Source organism: Nothoprocta perdicaria, unplaced genomic scaffold (genome assembly GCF_003342845.1).
Source record: "Nothoprocta perdicaria isolate Ctin4 unplaced genomic scaffold, notPer1 scaffold_67, whole genome shotgun sequence".
In the NCBI taxonomy this organism is placed as follows: Eukaryota; Metazoa; Chordata; class Aves; order Tinamiformes; family Tinamidae; genus Nothoprocta; species Nothoprocta perdicaria.
In genome coordinates, this window is record NW_020455943.1 from 392,333 (window position 1) to 405,307 (window position 12,975).

Sequence of the window (12,975 nt, forward strand, 5' to 3'; positions counted from 1 at the left end):
TTTTCTTCTTTTTTTTCTTTCTTACTTCCTCATTACCCCATTTGACACTGAAACGTGGGTGCACAGCCCAAAGCCAGTGACCTTTGGTCTTCAAACTCAGAAGCCAAGGTAGAGTTTGAAGAAGCAAATGACCTCAAACACATTAAAAAAGATCCAGTCCTCAAAAAAGTCCTCAAAAACATTAAAAAAAAATCTGTCCCACAGAATTTAAAAGGTATTTGGTTTTTACAACATGATAACACAGTTCTTGGCCAAAGGATGAATACAATCTCAAAATGGGAACTACTCTTTCTCTCTGCACTCCCATTCATTGTGCAGAAAAGCTCTAGGAGTCCTGGGGCTAAGCCACACTCTCTTGTTGAGGGAAGAATCCTGAATTGCAATAGTTATTTAACAAAATAAGAAAGATCTTGCCAATAAACCACAGCTGTCAGGCCATCCTAGCAGGGGAGAGCTTTTTCTAGCACTTCCTGGATTATTTGGAATCTCTGGAAATTTGTGTAGCCCTTGTATTCATTAATCTTCAAGTCACCATGTTGCTATTTATCAGTAAGCCAAATAATCACACTCTTGGTTCAATCATGATTTCTATATTGAAACCTAATACCATGTAGGCTAACTCAGGAATGAACATTTCCAAAAGGTGGAAGAAGTTGATACCTCTTATCTGCATTGTTTCTACCACTGAAGGCTCTGGCTTTCACAGATCACAAGGTTTTGGCTATCGTATGCAAAACAAGGATCATTTTTTGATTAGTTTTCTAGACAAAACCAAATGTGAGTGTGGGGTACAGAAGAGCAGGGTCTCCAGGTCCTGAATCTAGGGGATGATCAGGTAAATCCACACAAGCCACTGCACACATCGCACTTTGATCCATGCCTTAATTCAGCTCAGGTGGTCAGGAGGTGTTTCCCCTTTTGTTTTACCTGAGACTCTAGAGCCAGACCCTGTATAAGCTTTTAGGGCTGCAAGAGGTTCACCACAGTCCAAGGAGAGAGGCTGCCTCTTGGTCACCATGTGTAGATTTGTCCTGCAGGGTGACTCCTATGTTGTCCTAGGTGGCTGGATCCTAAACACTGTGTGCAGTTAATGTCTGACAGGCCTCCTGTGCTCAGGCCAATTCACCAGGACTATCCAACCAGCTTCCTGTTGCTTTTGTTCTTTGCTTGCTAATGGAACAAGTGCACTGCCATCCTTGAACTTGGTCTAACAAGGCATCCTGTGCTCCTCCTCATTTGTTGATAGAACACTGCACTGCCGTCCTTGAAGCAGACCTCCACAGGTGGACCTGGATTACATCACATTTTATTTAATACTGGATATTAAAAAGCCACTCATCTCTTATGCAAAACTTTTCAAAAATGCTTTGATAATAGATTAATTCATATATTTTAATCAGTATATAATTAGTCAAATAAGACACTTTTGTGGGTTTTAAAAATTGTTTTCATATTAAATTGTTAAGAATTTCTTTCTATGTAGATAAATTTTGCTTTTGGTATAGTTCTTACTCTGAAAGTTTCCTTTTCTAAACAAATAAAAAACAGATAAATTGAGGTTTGTGTTAATTCTTGAGGTGTGTATCATTTAATTTAGAAATTCTCTACTTCTGATACAAATTCAAATAATTTATAATAAAGTACTTAGTGAAAAGCAGTCATTAATCTCACCTGATGAAAGCAAACCAAATTGTCAATCAAAATCAGTAACTAACATTTTTTTTGAGTGGTACTTGTTAAGTGCTATAAAGTTTATAATATATTAACTCCATATGCCACGAACTATACTAACTTCTTACACTTTGGTCTCAAGTGTGGTTATTTTGAATTTGTGCAAACAAACATGTAATGAGTCACATGAGATCACAGTAGTAACATAATTCTGCTGATAGCAAATTACTATCAGCAAGACTGTTTAAAACTATGCAGGAGAACGCTACATTCTTAAAAGAGTGGTTTTTGCCTGTGTCCGTAACACAAATTTTTTAAAGATACAGTTCTCTCCACTACAGATTATTGTCAATCAAGCTATGAACTAGTCAGAGCTAGTTATTTTTTATTTTTATATTTCCATTTCCTATATGTCAAAAGATTAATACTTTGTTCTCCCTGTAGTTCTTCAGTATTTTCACTGCTGCACAAATTAAACCAGGATGCCTTTAGGAAGAATTAGTAAAGGAAAAAATACATCTTAATTAATTAAGGAGGTATTTCTTTACCACTTTTTAGGCCAATCACTAGGTCACAATCTGGTATTTGTACTTTTCCCAGGACACTTCTACAATGTCTATTACTGTTCATTAAGTAATCATATTTTATTATTTATTCTGAATATTTTACATGAATTGAGTTAGAATTCTTAGCTTTCATAAATTGCTATGTACACTTGGAGCTGAACTACACTTGGCTTGAGGGTTTTTTTTTTCCTTTTTTAAAAAAAAATCTGAAAATAAGTCACTGTACTCTGAGGTTTCTTTGAGAACATTATAACTTTATTTCTACTTAAAGTCATCTGAAACCAATTATCCATTAGGAAGAGCCAATTGCTTATTTGCTTTAAATTAACCTGTTTTAGTTATTGTATTTCAAAATGAACTTCTCTGAATATGTTTCATGTAATGTTTCCGTCTTGTTAAGCACATTTAAACAAAAATCAGAATTTATTCATTCTTTGATAAAAAGGCAAATAAGTTCACAATTTCATTTGAATATAAGGAAATTGCTATAATTTAAAAAGATTATTCTAGAAAAAAAAACTCAGATTTGTATTTTGAGATAGTTTGATTGTTATGTCCTGCAGCTGTGTCACCTGCCTCTTTTTGTGCAGATTTATTCTGTCGATTTATAAAATAAGCCACATTACACAGCCAGTGAGTAGAATGATGATGCATTTTTAGAGTTGTGTGATTCCTTTAACTCTTGTTTAAAGTGACTTCTCAGTCTCTTGAGTACCACGAAAGAGACTAGGCTCATTATTTATTGCCTAAGTGGCATACTGCTTAGTATGTGTACCTTATAGTACCTTTACAATGACACTTCACTAGATGTACTGTTTACTATGGCCAAGAGCACTTCGAAGTAGGAATTAGTTAAAAAAAAAAAAAAAAAAAAAAAAAAAAAAAAAAAAAAAAAAAAGTAGGTTTCATTTAACTAGTAGCCTAGTAGCCTAATTTTCCCAATTTTCTGTGGAAAAACAAAAACCAAAACATTAACAATGGGCTGTTGACTAGGAAAAAGAAATCTCTGAAATGCTAGAGCTGCTCATACTAGCAACTGGTTTAGTAAAATAGCATGCAGCCATGTGGTGGTGTTCTTATGGGACTTGAGTCTCTTCTGTGCTTCATTCTGGACACAAAACCATAATGTTCTTTTTATTAATTTGCTATGATACAGAATTCCCATAAAACTTCTCATAAGTAATTATTTATTCATGAAAGTATATTATTCTTGGCTTTTTATTAATATATTACAATATATTAGTTTATCAGCTGAAAAGCAGATGAGAAAGCACAAAGGGAAAAGCAAGCCCTAGGAAACAAATAAATATGGCTCAAGGATAAGCACTATTCCTAAAGGAAAGTATATTTCATATTTTGTGTTCTTCTATATTTTCTTTATAACACTCTAATATTGTCCTGTTTTCATTATAAGAAAGTCAGTAAAAATATCTTCAAGACAAATTACAATAATTGTTTGTAAGCCTGGGCTGATCTTACTGAACTGCAGCTACCTTAGAGTTAAATATGTAATCTAAACTTCTCTGTAGTTTACTGTCTACATCAGATAGCCCTTTAGAAACAGTTCTACTAGAATATAGGTGAATTGCCCTCTGGAAATACTTCACTGCCTATTTGTGTTTGCTTTTAGCAATTAAAGTTGGGTGAGACTGAGTATGTTTCCATGAACTTCCCTTGAATTAAGTGTATATCACAGAGATTCATGCATTATTTTCATTCATATATTTTATTGAAAGATAATTTCTATTCACATTTCTATCATGTTCTGATTTTTTTTCTTGCTATCATTGTGTTGTTTGTGTTAAGATTACATTACTGTCTTCCAGAGCCGCTAACATTTTTGCATTTTCCATTGAAGTAAAATTTCTAATATAATCAAGATTATAAACGAAAGGCACATTCCATTATAAAAATGCCAGAAACACAGAGAAGAGCTGCATATTCACATTTTTATTGATTAATACATAGTGAAAATATAAATTTTGCACAGGATTAAAACAAAAAGATAAAAAACCCTGCTAGTAATAGTGGTAACAGTGATATAAGTTATTATTCTTTGATATTAACAATTCTTTCTCTTTTTAAATAATCTCTCTTACCTAACTGGATTGTATATGTATATGTATATGGGAACGAGACATTCATTTGGAAGCTAGTGGTGGAGCTGTCACTCTAGATGACTGCTGAAGCATAGCTTGACTTTTTTCAGATAATTCACTGTCTTGTAAAAAAAAAAAAAAAAAGAAAATATATTTTATATTTGCACATATCCTTTGTAATTGTTTAAACAACTGAATAAAAGTTCTGCAATTAAAGATATATTTGTCATTTAATTACTGCGTTGTTCAAGTTTTAAGAGGCATTTGATCATCATAATTGAGTGATGGATTTTAGCTACTGTGATAATCAAAATATACGTAGACTATCTGTATAATGTCTTTTATCACAGGGCCTTTTCCAAATTATATAATCCATATAAAAGCTGACTATTAATATAATGCTAAGGTTAAACAATCCAGCCCTCAGAAATCAAGCACAGAGAAATTAAACATTGTCTTCTAAGCATATGTCTTAAAAACTTGGTATCTCATTGGCATTAAAAGGCTAAATATTTCTTGATTCAGTTGTATACAGTGCCTGAAAGGCGTTTGTAAAGTTTTGGAAGCTTTTCCTGATCACAGGATGCTTTAAAGGTTATCTATATGATTGGCTTTCCAGTGATATCTGTGTGATTAGCTTTAAAATGTGCTTGGTCCTATACACAAGCAAGAAAGATGTAACTAAATAAGTCTGTAAAATTTTCATCAACACCACTTTCTACTAGAAAATGCTACTTTATATAAATTGGCATTTTTGGCATTAAAAGTTTTTTTTTTTTTTAATATTTCATCTCTAATTGAATTTTAGCCTCAAAGTGCCCCATTTCTGAATTGTATTGAAATGAAATGAAAAATCTATTTCCAGAACTTTGACTTAGAAGCTTACTTCATTCTTTATAATGTTAAGTAAGAAATGAACACTTTGCCATTAGAACAATGTATTTTTAATTTTTCAAACTGAACTGTTTCTCTTACCCAGAAACATACTTCTAACAATCCCAAAAACTTTGGAATCACAGAATGGTTAAGGTTGAAAGGGACCTCTAGAGGTCATCTAGTCCAATCCCCCTCCTCAAGCAGGGACACCTAGAACATGTGGCACAAGGTGCCATCCAGGCACCTTTTGAAGACCTCCAGATAAGGAGACTCTACAACCTCCTTGGGCAGCCTATTCCAGGGCTGTTACCCTCACAGTAAAGAAGTTCTTCCTCACCTGACGATGGAACTGCCTGTGTTTCAACTTATACCCATTTCCCCTTGTCCTATCACTGTCCACCACTTAGAAGAGCTTGCCCCCTTCCTCCCTACATTCTCCCTTCATCTATTTATATATATTAATCAAATTCCATCTCAGCCTTCTCTTCTCCAGGGAAAACAGGCTCAACTCACTCAATCTCTCCTTGTACAAATGTATGAAATATTATGTTTCAGTATCATTTGAGATATAAAGAAATACATTCCCCCCTTAGGTGGGATCATGTACTCGCTGCAGGCTGTGGGAATGGTGTCATGGGCTTCTCTGGGACTAGGCTTTCAAATCGGGGCTGTATTTCTGTCTCAAATTCAAAGGTCAGGTACCAAGTAACTGTGCTATGGAAGAAAAATTTTATGCAGGCTGGATCTTATTTAAGGAGCTGAGTGAGGCTCAAGGTCCAGAAATCTGGAAAACATTTAGGGAATCATTTTGAATAATCAGATTTCTGAACACCAACATTTTGGCTATTTTTGATATTTGAAGAAGATAATGGAGTCTTATCACTATTGTTTATTCTGCAACATACAGCCATGGAGAAACACATTTCATGTAATCTTGTTGTCATGTTAGCCACATTGTTAACAGTATCTCTATCATTATTGGGATTTGTGAAGATGCGTAATTTTTTTTTTTTTTTATGTAAATGTGGAATACTAAGCTCTATGAAGGAAATTGGAATACGTAGGTAGTATTGGAATCTAGGTAGTAGTAGAATATTCTGCAATCAGTTTATGCAAATACAAGACTTTTTGCCACAATAATTTCAAGATAAGAATTTACTTGATCAGGGCAGGAATAAAAGGAATTCTAAATGTAAACTAATCGGTCTTCTCCTGCTTCGCAACATGGTTAAAGGAAAACTTTTTAGTAGGACACCCGATCTTGTGATAGTCTGTTCATAGTAATGAAAAATACCTTTGAGCAACTTTAAAAAGGATCATAGCTTCACAGTTCTGCAGATCTTTTATTCTTGACATTACCTCCTAATCCAATGTTATTACAACTCTATGTGAAATCTCTCTGTAAGAAATAAATGGTGTCAGTGGTCATGACATAAAAAAACTCCTTATATAAGATGAAGAATGCAAATGTCATCTAAGAATTTTTTATTTTACATATACCAAGGGTTAGGATGGATGAAAGACTGATGGAAAATTTAATCTACAATTTTTTTTGTCCATCTCTGTAATTGAATCTGTTTAGTATTCTGGAAAAATATCATTAAGAATTAGCTTCTCCCATCCTAGATGAAGTGAGATAAAAAGAATCCTGTTACTGCTTTTCTCTTGTGGCAGGCATTTATGCAGGAAATGAAACTTTGAGGAAACTAATGGTTGTGCCCAACCTTTTGATTCTTTTCCATTTCAGAAGTGACATAATCACACACTAAATCTCATTGATCCAGTTCTTCAAACACAATAGAGGTTAGGATTGACAAAGTTTTTAATATCATATATGTTATATCAATGGAAAAGAAAGGACATTTTAGGTTTGATTGTATTCTTTTCAGTTTGAAACAGTCAACCCTGAATTGTTATGGCAACAACTTTACTTCTACATCTTTGGAAAGAGTATATATTGCTGTGAGCATTAATCTAGTGAAATATGAAATAGAAAATTTTGATTTATTTACACTAAATGGTTTATTTAAGAAAATACATTCTCCTTGCTTTTCTGTATTCAAACATCTCCAGACAAATATAATTGATAATTCATAAATTCTGGAATCCCAGAAAATTAATAAATAAATAAATAAATTTAATTCAGTAAATATATTTTAATTCAGTAAATATAAATATTTCAGTAAATATAGTTCAGTAAATATATTTTCCTGCTATTGGAGATCTTTATGTAATTTCTTTTTTTTAAAAAACTCCATAATGGAGGTTAGTATTTTAATTCTAGAAAGGCATAAGACATCAAAAAAGAAGCTCTAATTTCCCTGAAGAACTCACAGCAGTGACAGATAACAGCCTGAAACAGCCTGAAATAAGAGGAGACAACAACAACAACAACAACAATAACAACAAAAAGGAATGAGCAGTAAAGTATTGCATATGCTTTCTTAATGATAATGGTATTTTTTTCCCCTGTGACCTCCAAAATGTGAGTGTTCCTTCTTGTAGTACATAATATATTATACGGGACTTCTTATTTTAATAAAAAGATAATTAAAGAGGAGTTTGAAGAGGAAAAAATACTGGAGCTCAAGTAGCTACAAGAAAGAGGAAGAATAGAAGGAATTCTGCTCTGAAAGTGTACTCAGTCCTGAAGACAATACAGTTTTGGAGAAGTATTTCTGAATAACAGAAGTATTCTAATACTACAGTAGGCTTAAGTTCAGTTTGATAGTTATGCTGCTTAGTCTTTCTGACAAATTTATTAAACATAAGGGAAAAGGTTGTTGTGCTTTATATTTTTTCCTAAAGCTCAAGCTGCTATTGAACACATGTTCAAAGAAAGTAGCTTTATAATTGAAAAAAAAAAAAAAAAGTCCATCATTTTGATTGCTTGGTGATATATTTTTCTCAAATTCCCACAAGTAAATAATGCTCCTTGAAACATACATGTGCTTTTGACATAGACCCTAAATCAGCTAAGAAAAATGGAATAGGGAAGTTCATAGTTTATATTTACTGGTCTGTCACAGTCCTTTTTGCAATATAGCACTTCTTCCAGTAGGGATCTATTAATCAGAAACTAATTCAACTCCCTTCCCATGCCTGCTGTCCAAAACATTATAACTCAGTTCTGTCAGTGGTCTCTGTGCTACTGCCAAACCTTTCTTACCCTCTTTTTCTCTTCATTAATTGAAACCTGTCCCACTTTAAATGCCTTCAATGCCATTAACTGTTATTTTATGTCTGAGTATTTTATGTCTGAATTGGGTGGTCAAAGAAGTATCTTTTTACAGGCTGATTATTTTAAAAATATTCTTCATAATACATTGTAACCTTTGCAAGGAGTTTGAGATTAGTAAAGATTCTTAGGAGCCTCCCTGACATTTTTATTCACTTTAATTTCATCTTTAGACATTGCAACATTTGCAGAAATCTTAAACACTATGCACTACCCTGAGTGAGCCAATGTTACCTAGTTAACCACACTGTCCTCAGTAGAAGCGTCCATCCTTTCAGTTTTTGCCCGTTGGATCCATGGCTATGTTAATCACAGGATTTGTCCTCTGTGCATGCTGGAACTGTGCACTGTGTATGCTGTGCTCAGCACTGTAACTTGCTGATCTCGGCTTGACCTTCTGACTTGTCATTGGATAATCTTTGCTGCCATGGACTCTTTGGGCAATTGACTCATTCCTGTTACCAGCCCTGCTCTGCACATCTTGATGGGAGCTGTGGGACAAGATCATTGGATAGTCCTAGTACAAAATAATGAGAAATACCAGAGAGAACTGCCTGCCATCCATACATCTCGTTATTCAAAGCAGAGTAATGTTTGCAAGGTGTAAGAGTTTACTTCCCTTGTGTCACACAGACAATGATTTGGTAATGAGAGCCTGATGGACCACACAAATGCTCCGAGCTATTGGCATGAGCTAACTCACAGTTCAGAATCTTGCACAGAGGATCTCACTCTGATGAGGCAATTGTTAGGACCCAAGACTCCTTTGCTGTAGTTCCTTCTTCAGTATAGTAATTTTGGTAATCCTTTAGTAACTATTATTATTAATTGCTCTATGTCCTTGGAATTCTATCTTTTTGAACCACTCAGTACTTAATGTACTCTTTCAAAGAAGAGATCTAAATTTATTTCTCTCTAAATTGATTTTCCCTCCTAAGAGTACTTCATCTCACCATCAGAAAGTGCTCTAGACAGCTATACATTTTCTAACTGAAGAAATGAGTGGAGAAGTGATCTTGAGAAATATGTGCACAGAACAATTAAAATACCTTTTTCTTGTGTGGCACTGAGCAAAATAGAAAAAAAATAGTTTGTCTTGTATATAAACTACTAAACTCTCTTGATGAGGTAAATTACGCTGAATATTAAATGCTGTTTCTTTCTCAATTTTCCATTGAGAAAGAAAGGCCGTGAAACAAATACATAATTTCTAAACTTAAGCTCTCCTCGTTATCCTGCAGACATTTTCTTTTTGTAATATTAACTCACAGTGAGCAATAAAAAAGTGTTGTGCATTGATCTTAAGGATTTTTTCCCCAGATCCTTACAACAGCAACAGAGGGTTAGAATTCCATGCACCTGTTTCTCTTTTACAAAGATTAAATAAACAGGATCATCTGCTCTGCATCCTGAACATGTTTTATTTGTCAGTATTTACACACCACAGGGCTGATCATACTCCGTGTGCCAAGGAAGGATCTGTAATTGTCACTGAATCCAGCTGTTTTCACTATGACATTTATTCATGATGAATCACTTTCAGAAAATGGCTCATGTTGTTTGTAGGGAAATTGGAATACAAAGTGATTTGACTACTTGCTGACAGAAATCAGGTCAGGATACTATTATGAAGTGACATGGTATGAAGTAGTACATTTATACCTTTGAAGGTATATCTTGTTATGAAGTTCTGATACATCAGAACAATTGGTATAATAGTGATTTCGTAACTCTCAAAAGTGATATTTGTTAATCCAATAGATTGACTACTTGCATCCTTGTAATTTTTTGTCATTCTATAGTAGGAAAAAAAAAAAAAAGAAAGTGTTGTTTTAATACGTAAATAACAGAAAGTCATAATTTAAAATAAAATCTAGTTCTGAATGCTGGAGTAGGCATCCTTGTCTTCTGAAAAATTAGCATTGGTCCTGGTCATATGTGAATTTGCCTACTGAATCAGCAAGAGACTTGACAACTGTAGTTGTGCAAGTTGTAAGCATGTAGTTGTAGTTGTAAGCATGCAACAGTTGTGTGCATGCTTAAAGCAAGTCTTGAAACAATTTTTATTCCATGCCTTGTATTCTTGCATCAGAATTATCAATACTAATATAATTACGTCTATTTGCTTTAGGTAAATAGGAAACATTCCCATTATCAAAGGTTTCTTCAGAGCATGCAGAGAGACCAAACATTTTTCAAGGAATGGAACTGGTCCTGAGGCTTCAAGGACTAAGTGGATTCTGGGAACTGTTAGTACAGCATTTCTCCAAAGCGGAACACCACTCACATAAATAAATAAAGGATGATCAACTGAATGTGTCTTACTGAGAAAGAAGAATAATCTGTCATTACCTGCTCTGGTCTTGCATATTTCAGATTACAAGATCTGCAGAGTTTGTCCACAGGCTTCTAAAATGTTTTTTTTTTCTCTGAAATGATAGAATAATACAAATAATTACAAATAATAACACTAATTAAAAAAAAAAAAAACTCCTTATTTGAGGTTAGAGGAATTTACAGTTGCTGTTGTAGGATTACAACAGCTGACTGTACAGCACTCCCTCATATCTCTCCCATCCATTAACAAAAAACTCTACAAAATGATTACTGGACATTGCATGGCCTGTGTAATACCTAGGAAGGAAAGTACAGTGCATTGTTTTGCTTCAAGAGATAGGCAAGAACAAACCTATTATTTGATGTTACAGAGAATAGGCAACTGGGGAGGACTTTGCTAATCTTCTTCAGTCCTGCTTTGTGCCAGAGGATTATATTTGGCTATGCTACTAGATCCCCAATTTGAATATGTCCGGAAGGCTTCCCACATGGAGAGAAGAGAGTGTCATAGGCCAAAAAAACAAGCTGCCTAGCAGACACAAAAATAATTATGCACAAGTGTATACACTTTGGGTCTTTACGAGGTCCAGATTTTTGCCTTGCTTCTCTGCATAAATGCCAGATCTATGGCCAGACAGCATTAGGATCTGCTGGGTATTCCCCCATGCAGTTTTAAGTGCCATCTGCTATTCCCTATATCCGCCAAGTGTATGGACTAAGTCTGCTGTTTTCCATTTTATATCGCATTATTAATAATGGTAATGAATGTTTGCTGAACAATAGTTATGGGGGCTGCAGTTGCGAAGTTCATGGCCATGCATTCCTGTCTCTTCCCTTTTTTATCTTAGCAGAGCAGAACTCTGGACATGCTTCTCACCTCTCAAATGTTTGTATCTCCTAATGATTCCATCTTATGTCTGAACATAGCACTTTATGAAATACCAGCAGCTAACTCATAAAACTGCATAATGCTGAGTATATACATGTATCTGTGTACCTTAACCCTATGCAGGCAGCCAGTACAAAAGTGCAACTAGTTTTAGACACACAAAAGAATAACCTGGCAGGGATCCTTGTTTCACACCTCTCTTGAACATTCCCTTCCTTTCACAGTTACATCAATAAAGATAGAAGAAAAAAACCAGTGATTCCCTGCATCTGTTTTGGCACCAAGTTCCATAACTTTTTTTGTGATAAAAACTGTGAAGTTCTTTGAGGTATTTTAATACATAATAACTCCTCCCCTTTTTTTTTTCAATGTCTGTTTTTACTTTTTTTTTTAATGTAATAAGGAGACTTTTTTTAAAAAAAAAAAAAGTATCTTCTTTTTGAATTACTGAACTTTGAAGACCTTCATGTCTATGGCTTAAATGAAGGAAGTATAACAATAAAATTTCAAATGGATAACCCATATGTAATTTTCATGATATGTAACTGAGTTTCAATGTAGCTGAGAATAATTTTGCTATTGGCATGACATATACTTCACATATTTATTTTAACTATTTTTTCATTGAAAACTGGTATCAGAGCTCCACGGTGAGATAGTTCAGTGTAATCAGAAGTAATCATGATTTACCCATCAGAACTGTCTGTCCCAATGTTCTCAAGAGTGTATAAAAAGCCACTTAATAACTATCTATAATATGTTTGTTGGCAATTTCTTTTTTTATTTCACCTTGAGAGCTACAGTAAGGTCATCTCCCATGTGTATGATTTTATACTCTGCTATAATAACTAGAATACTACCTTGAATTTCTTGCATAGAGAAAAGGTCAGGATGAATTGTAAATATGTATATTACAGAGCTAAAACTCATGGTTTGACATTTTTTTTCTGACTTCTATTTCCTTAAAAAAAAAAAAAATGAGAATGTAAGTAACTAAAGCAAGACCTAACTAGAACTAAGCTCCCAAAATTCAAAACTCTAAGAGTCTAAAAGTAAAATCAGATTAGTTTCTTCTTAGCACCAAAGATGTCTCAGATCCATAAAAGACCGCCTTATCATGTACAAGTGGTTGATAAGTTCAGTATGGCTATTTCTGGGCTATGCCTTGTGCATTTCAACATGAGTGGACATTGCCTTGTGTCTAGATTTATGCTTGTGCATAGATCTTTTGCCCAAGATACCTGAATACATGTCCTTTTTGGTCTCCTTGCCAATTGCCCTATTAGACTAGAAAGTACC